The 16,066-nt window shown below is 34.1% G+C and overlaps 1 pseudogene across 1 annotated transcript; it reads right to left on the reverse strand.

Moving 5' to 3' along the window:
• Positions 1 to 4,807: 4,807 nt before the first annotated feature.
• LOC149264897 (delta-selinene-like synthase, chloroplastic) lies at positions 4,808 to 13,535 on the reverse strand (annotated as a pseudogene). Its single transcript, XR_016253671.1, has 9 exons — positions 13,353 to 13,535; positions 13,033 to 13,209; positions 12,817 to 12,932; positions 12,486 to 12,718; positions 12,253 to 12,350; positions 12,046 to 12,141; positions 11,666 to 11,881; positions 11,401 to 11,542; positions 4,808 to 4,894 (listed from the first exon to the last, which is right to left on the reverse strand). The product of XR_016253671.1 is annotated as a delta-selinene-like synthase, chloroplastic (transcript).
• Positions 13,536 to 16,066: the final 2,531 nt, after the last annotated feature.

Raw genomic sequence — 16,066 nt, forward strand, 5'->3', positions numbered from 1 at the left:
ATTTACCCATGATATTGTAAGTGGCATCCACCTATGGTATTTGTTTACTCATGGTATTTTCCCATGGTATTGTAAGTGGCATCCACACCTGGTATTCATCCTCCCATGGTATTTATCCACTCATGGAATTCACCCATGGTATTGTAAGTGACATCCACCCATGGTATTTACCTATAGTATTGTAACCTAAAAAGGATATAAGTAATAAGTCACATTTTGTAAAAGGACATATTGTCTACCATAATGTAGCTTTTACAGTTATTCTCTGTTTTAATAAAAAAAATTGTGGTTTTATTTACTAGGTGTTCTACACTTTTCTCCTTGCATTTCAAATTTTCAGATCTTGGGGGCCTCCCCCTCAAGATCCATTTCAATTTCTTAGATATTGGGGGCCTCCTCCCAAGATCGAGATCAATTTTCTACTTTGCAACTCCATCAAATTATGGAGAGTAAAGAATTGCATGTTGCAACTCTATTCCTAGCACTAAAAATATATTTTAAACATCCTTATTCTCATATTGAATCCCATTATCTGTGGAAAGGAATTTAATCCTCTTCCTCTTGTTGTTTTCTACATGTTGCTTGAAATTTTAGAGATCTTGAAAGGTTTTTGATTTCAAATTAAGAAATACACCTATGCATATATTGACTAATCATCAATAAATGTATGTTTATACCTTTATTCACTCATATATTGGTGAGGAAAAGAGTTAGTTACATCACTTTGCACTAGATCAAGGAGCGAGGAGGCTCTCTTAGCCTTAGTTGTATTGAAATTCCCTTCTGGATTCTTGCTAATTATGAAACCATTAAAGAATCCATCTATGTATTGGATATGTGAAATCCTCTCAATAATTCCTTCTTTTCATAGCTAATTCAAATTCTTATAATTTCGGTGCCCAAGTCTCCCATGCCATAAACTTTCTCTCCTCATTGGAATGTCTAAGAAGAGAAAATAAATCATATGTAGGAATAAATTGAGAGAAAGTGTATAACCTATAATGGTGGTCTACCTCACCAGTAACAAATATAGAACCATCTGACATGTTGTAAATCATCATTGCATCTAGATTGAGTTATGCTCTTTTTCTTATCCCTGAATGAGTAATTTGATAAATGGAAGGAAGGTTAAGTGACAACTTAGGAATGTGGTGTACCTTATGAAATCTCCCATGCTCCTACTCAACTCTCCCTTCTACACCAAGCCCCATAGGTGAATCATCTTACATGATAATGTGTTGTTTGATATAAGTCTCCAAGTGAGAGAAAGAGTGCACAGAAGAAGTTATATGATGTGTAGCTCCTGAATTGAGTAGTCAAGTATTAGTAGATGAAGTGATAGCTAGCAATACTTGTCCTTTACCCTTTTCATGTTGTATTTGGTATATGTTCTTCTTCTTTGTCTTATTTGGTCTGTAATCATCTATGTGACCCTATTATAATGGTTTTTCCATCTAATAAATGGTTTTTTTTTCATGCTAGAGCTCTTAGGATGGAACACCCTATTGGAGTATGTGCACTTTTTCTCCTTCATTCCCTTTCCCCCCTTGGAATTTGAACCTTACTCAATAATATTTTTCTTTTATTTCTACTTATTCTCTAGTTTGTTCTCACCGTTGTTCTTCTACTTAGTCTTCTTGCTCATTTCCATCACTGCAAGAACATGGTGTTTATAGACTTAAGAGCCCCCATGTATATGGCCTTAGTCTACTCATGTATCAAGGAATGAATAAAATCATCCTTATATGGAATCGTCTAATTTTTATAGTATGGAAATAAGAGATAAAGAAAAAATATTCAAGATCTAACTTAGGATGAGTTGTTCCTCTTTGCTATCAACACAACAATATTTTACCTAAGTCGTCAAAGTCTTAAACTTAGAGACTAATTCCTATAGGATCTTGAATTTTATCCGATCCAATTAAATATGATCATTCTCTAGCTAATGTCATCTCAATTGATCATCCTCACAAAACAATCCCTTCAATTTGGCCCAAAGATCTTGAGAGATGCCATCCTTCTACATGAAATAACAATTTGGGGAAGATAGACAAACATAGTATGCCATAAGATCCATCCATTACTTTAAAGTAATTTGATTTCTTAATAGATGAAATAGGATCAATTTTAGTCCCCATTGTCACCCAATATAGTCCCTTTTTACAAAAAAACAATAGGATTTTTAGCTTCCAGTCATTGTAATTGAAATAAGGATAAAAGTGAATTGGTACATTCTCTATGTGATTTTCTAAATTGTCAAATATGGAATAAAATTTTATTATTATTATTATTATTATGCATTGATATAATGAAGGATTTCAAGTCCAAGCACAAGATTTAATTACGAAAATATATTGGACTAGCTACAACAGAACAAGAGAGAATGGAAAATCAAGTTGATGGGAAAATTTGTTAAGAGACTAAAGGGACAAAGTAAAATCACTCATAAAATTGTAGTTGTTATTATTGCAAAACAAGAATAAAATAGATAACTCTCCAAGAGAGAAAACAAACTTGAACTGATGTAGTAACTCTGACATGCAAAGACTGTCCATGAAAACTCCAAAAATAAGTCAAAAGGTTAACAAATATGGTTTTTAGGTGAGTGGGTAAGGTAGCCTTTGAAAATTAAAAGGAGAATGCACATTGGTGTTTAGGGACCTTAGGGATAAGGTAATGTTCAATACTGGAGATGTAATGACTATCTCATAGCCCAATTAATTCTAGTTGATTTCACAAGTCATTCTAAAGTATCACCCTTTGTTAAAGATAGTCTTACTAGAAATATAAAATACTAACCTTAAGTGATGATCCCAAATAGTAAGAAAATCGTAATAATAAAAGAAAAGTTATAAAAAATAATTTAATAATGTCCTAAATAAAATCCTAGATGCAATATATTTAAGCATTAATAAATCATATCAATTATTAACCTAACAACTCTATATACTTATACCCTATAAAGTTGATAATATGAATATTCTTTTTCCTTTTGACTAATTTTTAACCAAATCTCATTACATAATGATTTTCTTCCATTTTACAAACTGAATTACTAAATCATTATATCAAAATGAGAGATATGAAGTGGAGGGGCCATTCCTAGCCTCATAATGTGAATTTGATATGAAGTGGAGTGGCCATTCCTAACTTCATAATGTTAATTTGTACATTCAATTATGATTTTTTATTTATTATATATATAATTTTGAGAAAGTTAATTTAAAATTAAATAATTAAAAAAGAAAATCAATTTCATATATAGATATATAAATTAAAATTAATAATAATTTAATAAAAAATTATATTAATATATTTAATTTCAAAATTCCTAATGGTAAGTGATTATTAAGTTTATTTCAGTGATATTCATCATAATACACCATAAAAAAAAGGGGTGGGAATCAACCATTCCTCGAGCTTACATTCACATGAAGTGTAATTTAATGTCCCTTCATATTATAAATGATATTGGTTGGTAATGTTGTGCCAAAGTTTATTTACAAATTATGAATATCCAGTAGAGATAAATATTTTTATATTTATTATAGATTGATGTATTTTGATTATTTCAACTATTTAAATATATACATTTTGAAATTCGTTTACTACTAAACTTATATACATATTTTGAAATTCATTTACCACTAAATTTATATACATATTTTGAAATTAATGTAGCAATAAATTATGGTGTAGCTTAATTTATAGACTAAATAATTCTTTTTATGACATATTTAATCAAAATCAAGATTTAAAAAAAAAATGAGTTTAAGTTGTTTAATTTGAAAAATTTGAGTATCTTGGAGTTTTTCAGGGTGTTGAAATCATCTATACATTCAAAAATATATTTTAGACAACAAAAAATTCAATTCTTTGTTGAAATTGCATTACCTATTAAAATAAAAAATGTTTAATGCCATAAATTATAGAGAAAAGATAGGAAAATTTGCATTACCTATTAATAACCTGGAAAACAATGAAAAATTTATTGAAATTAGTAAAGTATAAGTAAGGAAACTATGATAATAGATCTGAAACGCGTAGTCTAAGGAGGAGTTCGCCTTAAAGTTATGGAAGAAAATTCCAACTTATAGTTGTTAAACTTCAAAATTTTAGGTGTCATAGAAATTTTTGATGATGCTGAATCCATTTCCACCATGAAAAACACGATTCAAAAGCTGCCTCTACAATTTGAAACTTTTTTACGCAGATTCCAGCCATTTTGATTTTCCTAGCACTTCCTCCCCTCATTAACGACTCGATCTCAAAGAAAGACAGCATCACGTGATAAATCATTTTTAACCATATAAAAAGGTTGGCAGGACTTTGCCATCAAAATGGACACGATGGACACAATGGGATGGTTTATGATATTAAAGATATATTAGGAACAAGTTTTAAAACGTCCTGTCCAACAAGACACATGGAATACTTTGAGAGACATTTATACTCACATGGAGTATAGCGGTCACACAATATAAGACCATCACATGTAAACCTGTATGCGAAATTAATAAGGCTATGAGCCATGACTATAATATTCAGAGCTGCACTGGCTCTATAAGGACTTTGAGTATTTGGTCCTTTACCTCTTTGTCAGAAATGGATACGAAATCTTTGTGTTTGAAGAGGAAGTGCATGCCTCGCGCAAGATTGAAAGTACAGCGGCACATTGTCATGCTTTAGAAATTCCCAATTCAGTTGGCTGACAGAAAGATCCAGGATGCCTTTCATATGATTTAAAGCATCTTCACGGGTACATTCCGGATTGTCTTTCACATAACACTCTAAACTTGAAGCCACCTCACCGCGTTCCTTCTCTTGCTGCACATATAATGGAAAATGTTAAAACAACCGCTTCTTGCAGATAAGACTCAAGGTATCGCTCCCACTAAAAATGATGGCAATCGGTCAGATATTTCACTGATTCACACAGAATAATAACAACCTTTTAGTAAACAAAAAAAGGAATCAGAAATATGTTTTGAGTAGTATATTATATAAACAGCACATTGTTGGGAATTTTTGATGCAAAATACCAAAAACAAACAATATAAAACACAACAGAGGCAATGCTCTGTTTCTTTTACTCCAGGATCTTTTGTGCACACAGAAGACTTAAAAAAATTTCACTGAGAGACAGAGTAATTCACCACCATTAAAACATTCTATTCATTAAAAACTGATACAAGCTTAATCCTCTTTTACTGAGAGGGATTTACCACTGTAAAATCATTTTCATATTCACTGCTGTGAAAAACAACTTACTGCTGTAACAAAAGTTTACATGAGTTTACTGTTGTAAAACAAAATTTACACAGGCTTACAAAATTCGCTCCACCATCTTCTTTATGCACTGCTGTGCAAAACCACACATGGTTTTTCGCTATGGCCAACACAAAAAAAATTACATCACTGGTTCCATTTCGCTGCTGCGAACACACACACATAAATTCCTCCCGTGTGCCATACAAAATAATACAGAGCACACTATATTTTTTACTGCTCCATCGTTCCTCTTTCAAAAAGTCAAATGCACGAGCCCTTTTCATTTTTTGAAAACAAAATAAAAAAAACACACTTACTTTTACGTGCCGTAAAATATTTTTAACACCCATGCCTTTCTTTAAATGCGCCATACCTTTGATACATAAAAAAACATTAAAATTTAAATCACCTACCAATACTTCTACGGGCACATTAACTACAATATTATTGGCGGTCAACACAAAATTGAATTCACTCCACGCAAGGCTTTTAATATAAGCTCGTATGCATCTTCAATCAATCAACGGACGAAAATACGGGAGCAGATCCTACGGTGGAGAAAGATATCGGAAGCCCTCACTTGAGTGAACGATAGCTCCCGATATGTCAGAGTTGTTGATGTCAGGTGAGATCCACACGTCTTCACCAAATCGCATCGGAGCCAAGAATACGGAAACAACTTTTCTGGAAAAGCGGTGCGATATGCTTCTGGGCAGTTTTGTGGTTTCGTTCGGTGGTTTTTGGGCTGCGTTGAAATTATAACTTCAACACTCCCCTTTAATTTCAACTGCTGGCCATTCGGTCATACCGAGACACTTTCTTAAAAATTCAAAGCTTCTCTGATCCAGCGGCTTTGTCAAGATGTCCGCAACCTGTTCTTGAGTCCTGCAATGTTCCAAGACAATTTCTCCATTGTTCACCAATTCTCTGATGTAGTGAAACCTTGTATCAATGTGTTTCGTTCTCTTATGAAACACTGAATTCTTTGACAATGCAATAGCTGAGCTATTGTCACAAAAGATGATTGTCGCTTTTGCCTGCTCTTGGCCTAAGCTTCTCAACATTCTTCTCATCCACACTGCTTGACATGCTGCTGCTGTAGCTGCCACATATTCAGCCTCTGCTGTAGACAATGCTACAATGGATTGCTTCTTAGAAGCCCATGAGATGGCTCCTGAACCCATATTAAAAACATAACCGGAAGTGCTCTTCCGATCATCTACACTTCCAGCCCAATCGCTATCAGTGTATCCAACCAAATCTGAATGTTCTGAGGCATGATATAGAATTCCAAACATTTTGGTACCTTTGACATACCTCAAAATTCTCTTTGCTGCCTGCCAATGTGCCTCCTTCGGCCTCTCCATGAACCTGGAAATTAAACTAACAGCATACATTAAATCAGGCCTAGTTGCTGTTAAATACATAAGGCTGCCCACAATGCTTTTGTACAAGCTAGGATCAAAATCCTTGCTACTGTCCTCTCTGCTGAGCTTTAATCCCATTACTGTGGGAGTGATCGCTGCCTTGCATTCTTGCATGTTAAATCTGCTCAATACTTGATTTACATATCTTGCTTGTGAGATAAAAATTCCTTTTTCATTTTGATCTACTTCTATGCCTAAGAAGTATCTCAAGAAACCCATGTCAGTCATTTCAAATTCATCCTTCATGACTGATTTAAAATTCTCAATGAGCTGATCATCATTACCTGTGAAAATAACATCATCAACATATAAGACAACAATCAAAATTTTACCATCCTTTTCTTTGATGTAGACGGTGGGTTCTCCTTCACACTTGTCGAATTCATTATCCAATAGATATGAATCTATCCTGCTGTACCATGCTCTTGGCGCTTGCTTCAGCCCATAAAGAGCTTTCTTCAATTTGCACACTTTGTGCTCTTCACCTTTCTTCTCATATCCGAGAGGCTGTTCCACATAGACCTCTTCCATTAACACTCCATTTAGGAATGCTGATTTCACATCCATTTGGTAGACTTTCCATTTGTTTTGTGCTGCTATGGACAGCACTGCTCTCACGGTTTCCATTCTTGCAACCGGGGCGAAAGTCTCCTCATAATCTCTTCCATACTGCTGCTTGTAGCCTTTGACAACCAGCCTTGCTTTATGTCTTTCTATTTTGCCTTCAGCATTGCTCTTGGTCTTGTAGACCCATTTCACACCAATGACTTCTTTGCCTTTTGGTAACTCAACCAAATCCCATGTTTTGTTTCTCTCTATGGCATTCATCTCCTCATCCATAGCTTCTATCCATTTCTTATCTTTAATTGCCTCCTCGAAATGAATAGGATCATCAACATGACAAAACAAGGCAAATAAGGAATTCATTCCTTCTTCATAAATTTCACTTAGATTTCTAAACTTCTTACCTCGTTCACTTGGTGTGCAAGTGCTTGAAGATGCACTTGAGTTTCCTCCTTGTGGTGTGCTTGGAGAAGCACTCTCATTTATCCTCAATGGTGTCCCTTGTTGTCCTTGTGTTGGCGCTGCTGTTTGGGGATGCATTTCAGCCACCTCCTCTTCATCTTCATCATGAGACAAACAGTTCTTGACATTCACTGTTTTCTCTATGCTTCCATCCCAAGCTTCTTCCTCAATGAATTGAACATCCCTGCTTACAAAGAACTTCTTGGTAGATGGGATGTACAGCCTGTAGGCTTTGGATTCATCACTGTTTCCAATGAAGATGCATTTCTCCCCTTTGCTGTCCAACTTCCTCCTTAGCTGATCTGGTATGTGTGCATAGGCCACACACCCAAAAACTCTCATGTGGGTGACTCCTTGCTTTCTCCCACTCCATGCCTCTTCTGGCACCTTGTTCATCACTGCTTTTGTAGGACACCTGTTCAATATATAAACTGCACAATGTACAGCTTCAGCCCAATACTCATTTGGCAAATGCTTTGCCTTCAACATGCTCCTTGCCATCTCCATGATGGTCCTGTTCTTCCTTTCAGCAACTCCATTTTGCTGTGGGGTGTACCGAGTTGTGAACTGTTTATGTATTCCATTTTCTCTACAAAACTTTAGGAATTCATTTGAGATATACTCACCTCCTCTATCAGTTCTCAATACTTTTATGTGCAGCCCGCTTTGGTTTTCAACAAATGCCTTGAAATTTTGGAATTTCTCAAACACTTCACTTTTGTTTTTAAGGAAATATATCCAAGTCTTTCTTGTACAGTCATCAATGAATGTTAAGAAATATAGGCTGCCAGCTAATGATGGAGCTTGCATTGGTCCACACAAATCTGAGTGGATAATCTCTAAGGGTGTCTTTGCCCTTATGCTCTTTCCTGATGGAAAACTTTCTCTGTGTTGTTTTCCCAAAATGCAGCCTTCACATAGGCTGTCCGGTTTCTCTATCAATGGTAATCCCTTTACCATTCCTTTTCTGCTCAATAAGTTTAGACCTCCAAAATTTAGATGCCCGAATCTCAAGTGCCACAACCAGTTCTCATCCTTTGGCACGCTTTGGAAGGCCTCTTGGGTGACAGCTGCCATTTCCCTTTTGTTCTTCATGTATGCCCTGATCCGGAGAGGGAACATCCTGTTCCTTGTCATCTTCACTTCAGCAATGCATCTTTTGCTGGGTGGTATATCCATGATGGTGCACACATCATTTACAAAGTAAACATTGTAACCCTTTTGGATAAGCTGTCCAACACTCAAGAGGTTACATCTCATTCCGGGGACATAGTAGACATCTGCTATGGTTTTCCTTTCTCCTTGTTTTGTAAATATTTTTATCTCCCCTTTTCCCATAACAGACACTTTACAATCAGTTCCTAGTGTGACCTCTGATTTCAAATTCTGATTTAAGGCTGAAAAGAGGGCTATATTCCCTGTCATATGGTTGCTGCAACCTGAGTCTAAAAACCATATGTCCTCACTATGTGTTTCAGCCATGTTACAAGCTAACAGGACATTTTCTTGACTGCTGTTTTCTCTTGTAACATTTGCATTTTGTCTGCTGTTCTTATCATGTTGTTTCTTTCTACAATCACTAGCATAATGTCCATACTTTTTGCAGTAATATCATTGAACATTAGATTTATCATACCTTTGTCCTTGAGCCTGATACTGATCTCTTTGTTGGCTGCTGCCTTGACCTTGGTTCTGATTTGGATTGCTGCCTCTTCCTTGTGCATTTGATGGGCTGTTCCTTCCACCTCTGTTCTGGCTTCTGCCTCTTCCTCTTCGGTTTCCTCTTCCTTGACCTCTTCCTCTTCCAAAGGACATCTGGGTCTTGAAGGCTTGCTCAAGAGATGAGTTTTCATTCCTACTCAACCTCTGCTCATGTGTTATCAGTGATGCATATAGCTCATCAACTGAATAGTTTGAGAGATCCTTTGTCTCTTCAATGGTGGTAACTATGGCATCAAACCTTGAGGGTAAGACCCTCAATATTTTCTCCACTATTCTTCTATCTTCAATTGTTTCTCCATGAGTTCTCATTTGTGTGATTACACCAATCACATGAGTGAAGAATGATTCAATGTTGTCTGACTCCTTCATGTTCAAGTTTTCAAAATCCTTTCTCAGCAATTGTAACTTTGCTGTCTTCACTCTCTCCATGCCTTGATAGGCTGTCTTAAGGGTTTGCCATGCTTCATTTGATGTTTTAGCTGCTGCTATCCTTGGAAATATACTCTGGTCTACTGCTAGATGCAACAATAAAATGGCCTTTGCATCCTTCTTCCTATTGCTCTTCAGCTGATCTCTCTCTCCCTGAGTTAGTGCATTGAACTCATTTTCATCTGCTACTTCTTCAAAACCATCTTCAACTATTTCCCATAAATCTTGAGAGGTGAACAGGGCTCTCATAGTTATTGACCAGTAGTCATAGTTCTTCCCATTAAACTGTGGAAGCTGGGTGTTAAACAAACCCATACCAGTGCTTGTGTTGGCCATTCCTTGACTGTGTATTTAAAACAAATCACTGCTTCTTCAGCAACACAAAAAAAACTTTTGAAATACCTGAATCCTTTGATGTCTGAGTCTTCTGTCTGCCTGAGAAGTTTCGCTGCAGCTACAAACCTTCTCCCTTCAGCTTCTTTAACTTCTTTAACTGATACCACTGTTGGGAATTTTTGATGCAAAATACCAAAAACAAACAATATAAAACACAACAGAGGCAATGCTCTGTTTCTTTTACTCCAGGATCTTTTGTGCACACAGAAGACTTAAAAAAATTTCACTGAGAGACAGAGTAATTCACCACCATTAAAACATTCTATTCATTAAAAACTGATACAAGCTTAATCCTCTTTTACTGAGAGGGATTTACCACTGTAAAATCATTTTCATATTCACTGCTGTGAAAAACAACTTACTGCTGTAACAAAAGTTTACATGAGTTTACTGCTGTAAAACAAAATTTACACAGGCTTACAAAATTCGCTCCACCATCTTCTTTATGCACTGTGCAAAACCACACATGGTTTTTCGCTATGGCCAACACAAAAAAAATTACATCACTGGTTCCATTTCGCTGCTGCGAACACACACACATAAATTCCTCCCGTGTGCCATACAAAATAATACAGAGCACACTATATTTTTTATTGCTCCATCGTTCCTCTTTCAAAAAGTCAAATGCACGAGCCCTTTTCATTTTTTGAAAACAAAATAAAAAAAAACACATACGTGTCGTAAAATATTTTTAACACCGATGCCTTTCTTTAAATGCGCCATACCTTTGATACATAAAAAAACATTAAAATTTAAATCACTTACCAATACTTCTACGGGCACATTAACTACATTATTATTGGCGGTCAACACAAAATTGAATTCACTCCACGCAAGGCTTTTAATATAAGCTCGTATGCATCTTCAATCAATCAACGGACGAAAATACGGGAGCAGATCCTACGGTGGAGAAAGATATCGGAAGCCCTCACTTGAGTGAACGATAGCTCCCGATATGTCAGAGTTGCTGATGTCAGGTGAGATCCACGCGTCTTCACCAAATCGCATCGGAGCCAAGAATACGGAAACAACTTTTCCGGAAAAGCGGTGCGATATTGTTCTGGACAGTTTTGTGGTTTCGTTCGGTGGTTTTTGGGCTGCGTTGAAATTATAACTTCAACACACATACGCCATTTTTTCGTATGTACGCTGCCATATCCCGTCTTTGTTTATTTTCCACTTCAGCAGCCCATTCATTCGCTGTATTGATGAAGAACTCGAATATTTTTTGAATGTGGTCTGGAAGGCGGCCTATTAACGATCTATCCCATCTGGGAAAATAAAATAATGATGGATGTTTATTAAGAAAAAAAATGTCGGAGAAACTAACTACGAATGAATGGATTGCGACCAATTTCTACACGATAGTCGATATAATTTGAATTTGACATCACCTTTTCATTCCCTCGGTGAAGATTCTGATTTCGTCCAATGTTCCGTGAGTATCATATAGGTCATCGAGAACCGTCATCAGTGTTGAAAGTTTTGTGAAGGCGATTCTGCTGGGACCAAATTCGGGCTCGAATGTGCTCAGAACCGCCCAAAAGTAAAGTTCCACGTGAGGTTTACTATAGAAATTCAGCGTCGGCAGATATGACTCTGCCCACCACCTATTATAAATGTATGCATTGCAGCCGGTCATGTCACTAAATTGACAAGGAATCTATCTCTACATAATGATTAGATACATAATCTATCCCATCCTAGGTAAGATAATGATTGGATACATAATCTATCCCATCCTAGGTAATGCAAATACCAAATGCCAGTGCACCTCAAGATAAGTTGCATCTCTTTCTTATGTGTGCATTGCAAAATATTGAAGTCCAATTTCGCCAACTCTAAAATTTTCTGGTTCATATTATTAGACCTGAAAGAATGCATGGCGAACATAGATTAGTGTATTGAGAACACTTATAGTAATTCAAGATTCATTTTCCTGTACCCTTTGAAACTGAGATCTAATGGACAGGGTTAGTACTTGAGCCATGAATAGTTTTGTTCATATATTTCGATAAAGTTTCTAGCCTCCCATCTAGGCACACTGCAATGCCATGGAAATTCCAATGCATATTTCACCTGGAGAACAGTAACCAAATCAGATATGTACCGACCGATGCTAAGACGGTACAACATACAAAAAAAAAAAAAAAAATGCAGATGCGAAGAGTTTTCATACAATACTAGAAGTTGAAAAAGGTGTTTGCAACTTACCTCTCTCCTAAGGCTTTGGTCGACATCAGCTATAGTGCGTCCTGTTAAAACTTGGGTAAGATACCGTGTTGTGAATGTCTTTGCCTCCTCCATCACTTTTTCTCCGGGAAACGAAATGTTTGAAGCTCGGAATAATGACAACATGCTTCTCACTTCTTTATCGGCTCTTCCTTTTTCACCACTGGAATTGCAGAAGAACTCCCCGTTTTCATCTTTGAAATTCTCAAAAACATCTGTTTCATGAATGCATGATATTCAGTGAGAACTGAAGCATTAAATATTTTTATTTAATTGTCAAATGACATCAAGGGTATATTTTAATCTATCTGACCCGAAGAGACGTTGTATCGATGCATTCTGAGTGCCCGAAATCCCAAAGCTGTAGAGTCGAGATCTTTGCTGAGTGAATCTCTTGATCCCGACCCGATGCCCCTTTCGTTCCAACAACTACACATCATGAAGAAGTGAGGTTTTAATGATCAATGAATGAAATCTAGAAGTGCATACAATAACCGAGTCCTATAAATGGTAAATCAAATTGCTTAACCTGTAAACGTAATCCAGAGCTACTTTTATTTCAGTTTGAAAATGTCGATCAATTCCCAGACATTCGATAATATCAACCATCTGAAGACGTTTGATTAAATCATCGGCGCCATCACTGCAGCTATCATTCATGTGACTCAAAAACAGATGTTTGAGCTCGTTCACGATATGCAGGTGCCTGATCACGGCGCATTTCAATGCAGTACAATAATGTTATCTTGCAGAGATGGATGAATGATGGATTTTAACATGTGAACTTGTAGTCCTTACACCGATTCATACATTAAATCTAAACGAATATTATGAGATTAGGACAAATACCGCGTATGACGTTGACAAAGAATGTATGGCATCATCGTCCCAGACGTTGGAATGGTGATTGCCTGTGCGTCTTTGTGCATCAGCGCTGATGCTTCTCATTATTGGTCTCATAGACTTCTTCGCTATCAAAGATTTGTGGACGCCCCATCTGGAAACCAACGGCGTTACAGAAACAGAAGCCATTAGCAATTAGCTTCCTGTTGTAACTATATAGATTGTCGTTATCATCCCTCGCCTATTTATAGAGCTGCCCGACCTGTGAGAATTTAAATTTCTAAGCAAAATTCCAAAGAAATGGTATCTTTGATTTCCTTGCCATTTTGCATAGTCGACTTCTTGTGTTTATACAAAGATTTTTCCGTCCAATAAATATTTACCATTTTATGCATTGACGACTTCCAGTGAAGGAACCCTATAAAGATTTAACATTTTATGCAATGACGACTTTGAGCTCCATGTTTGTTGTACGCTGGTTATCCTCCTCTGTCGTGGGTAATGCCGAAACAATTTTAATACGAATATTCTTACTATTTTTAGCGGGTCCGTGGCTGTTGCATACACATTATCCGCTGTGTTATTACAAGTAATGAATAATCTAAAGCCCACTTCCTGGTACTGGACTTGTACAATTTATAAAGAAAAATTCCAAACAATGGGATCTTCACAATTGTTATAGAAAACTCCAAACAAATGGGATCTTTGATTTCCTTGAGATTTTGCTTGCTCGATTTCTACTGTTTGTGTAACGATTCCTCTCTTTCAATAAAGATTTACCAGCGGAGTTTGTGACAATCTCCAGCGAAGGTGAAATTCCATGTCCGCTATAGAGACATTATGCTCCTCTGCTTTGTTAAGCGAAAATGTTTTTAACATATAAAAGTGAACTAATTTATTTCAAAATTAAAATCAGTAAAATGTTTTTAAATAAAATTTCAATTTCTTCTCTGCTAATCTAATTATATAATTATTTATTTATAAATTACAACTTTTTATTAAATGTATAATAAATATATAAAAAGGAATTTAGATCTATTATTTTATTATAAAATAATTCAATAAAAATGAAATCAGAATAATCCACAAGAATGTTTTTCAGTGTTAGTTTTCAACTGTAATCCATTGATATATTAAACATAATGAAAATGTAATCTTGCGAAACTAGATATAATTCTTCCAAACTTACAAAAAAAACAAAAAAATCCACAAAATTAAAAAATTAAAATAAATATTAAATAAACAAATAATTACCCAATTCAACTAATAAAATAAAAATGAGTTGAGGCATAATTCTTTTTATTTCTTTTAATTCTCATTTATAAATTAATTTATACATTAAATTAAATTAGATTTTTAATAATTTATAAATTTGTTTTTAAAGTCATAATTATATATTTATTTTTATTATTTTTTTATAATTCATAAATTAATTTAGATTTTTAATAATTTATAAATTTGGTTTTAAAGTCATAATTATATTTTTATTTTTATTATTTAAAAAAAAATTCACACACATATTTATTTTCATTTTCTTATTCTTGTTCAATTATTTTACATTCAAGTAATTTTATTTTTATTAAATTATTTCATAATCAAATTAATTTTTAATTTTTATGGTTTTATTAATTGATTTCCATAAGTATAAATTTGGAATTCTTTAATTTATAAATTTATGTTTTTAAAGTTTTAGTTTTGATTTTATTTATTATTATTAGCTTTCAATTTTAGTTCCTAGTCTCTTTATAGCTAATTCTTGGTTTTATGGATTTTCACATTTTTTAGTTTAGTGATTTTTATTTTCTAAAGTTTTATTTATATATTATTATTTTTTTTTATGTCAGTTGTAATTTAATTGTTGCATTTTTATTGTATTTATTTTCTTTTCTCCTCAAATTATTTATCTTTGAATTGATAATAAATCATAATAAATAATTCGAAATATGTTGACCTCAAAACTCCCATATAATCTAACAAAATAAATATAAACAATTTTTAGCTAAATAAAATATAATTATTTTTTTATAGTTTGATTTCACCTAATCTATATGTACACAAAGAATTTCAAGAATTTATATTTAGTGAATTTATAATATTTAAATGGTATAAGTCAAAGATTTAAATCTACAATTTTAATCATTTCTAAACAATTTTTAACAACTATAAATACACTAATAGTCTCAAGAATTTGAATTTATATTTAGATAATTTATAATATTTAAATTGTATAAGCCAAAGATTTAAATCTACAATTTTAATCATTTCTAAACATTTTTTAACAAACATTTTATATTATTTTTTATAACAGTGATAATTAATGACAAATAATATAAATTTTGAATTAAAATAATAATAATTAATAACCAATAATATAAATTTTAAATTTTGCATTGGAATAATAAAATATATAGACTTTTTTGTTAAGTATATTTCAACATATGTAAAAGTATATCTCAACATATATAAAAAGTATTGTTTTGTAACTTATTCTTATAAATAATTAATAACAAACAAGGGAAGCTGCAAGGCAGCAAGTCCCTGCATCAAGTTAAAATAAGCATTTCTTATGACAGACTGTAACATGTGAAGAATACAAGACAAGCACGAATGCTAACAATTAAGACATTATGCCTATGAAGCAGACTGATACTCTTTTCAGAAAGTTTTCATATATATAGAAAAAACGAAACTGGAATACTGGCATCAATGATACATATATC

Source organism: Pinus tabuliformis, chromosome 6, assembly GCF_031772625.1.
Source record: "Pinus tabuliformis cultivar Carrire ecotype Pingquan chromosome 6, CPIR1, whole genome shotgun sequence".
NCBI classification, from domain to species: domain Eukaryota; kingdom Viridiplantae; phylum Streptophyta; class Pinopsida; order Pinales; family Pinaceae; genus Pinus; species Pinus tabuliformis.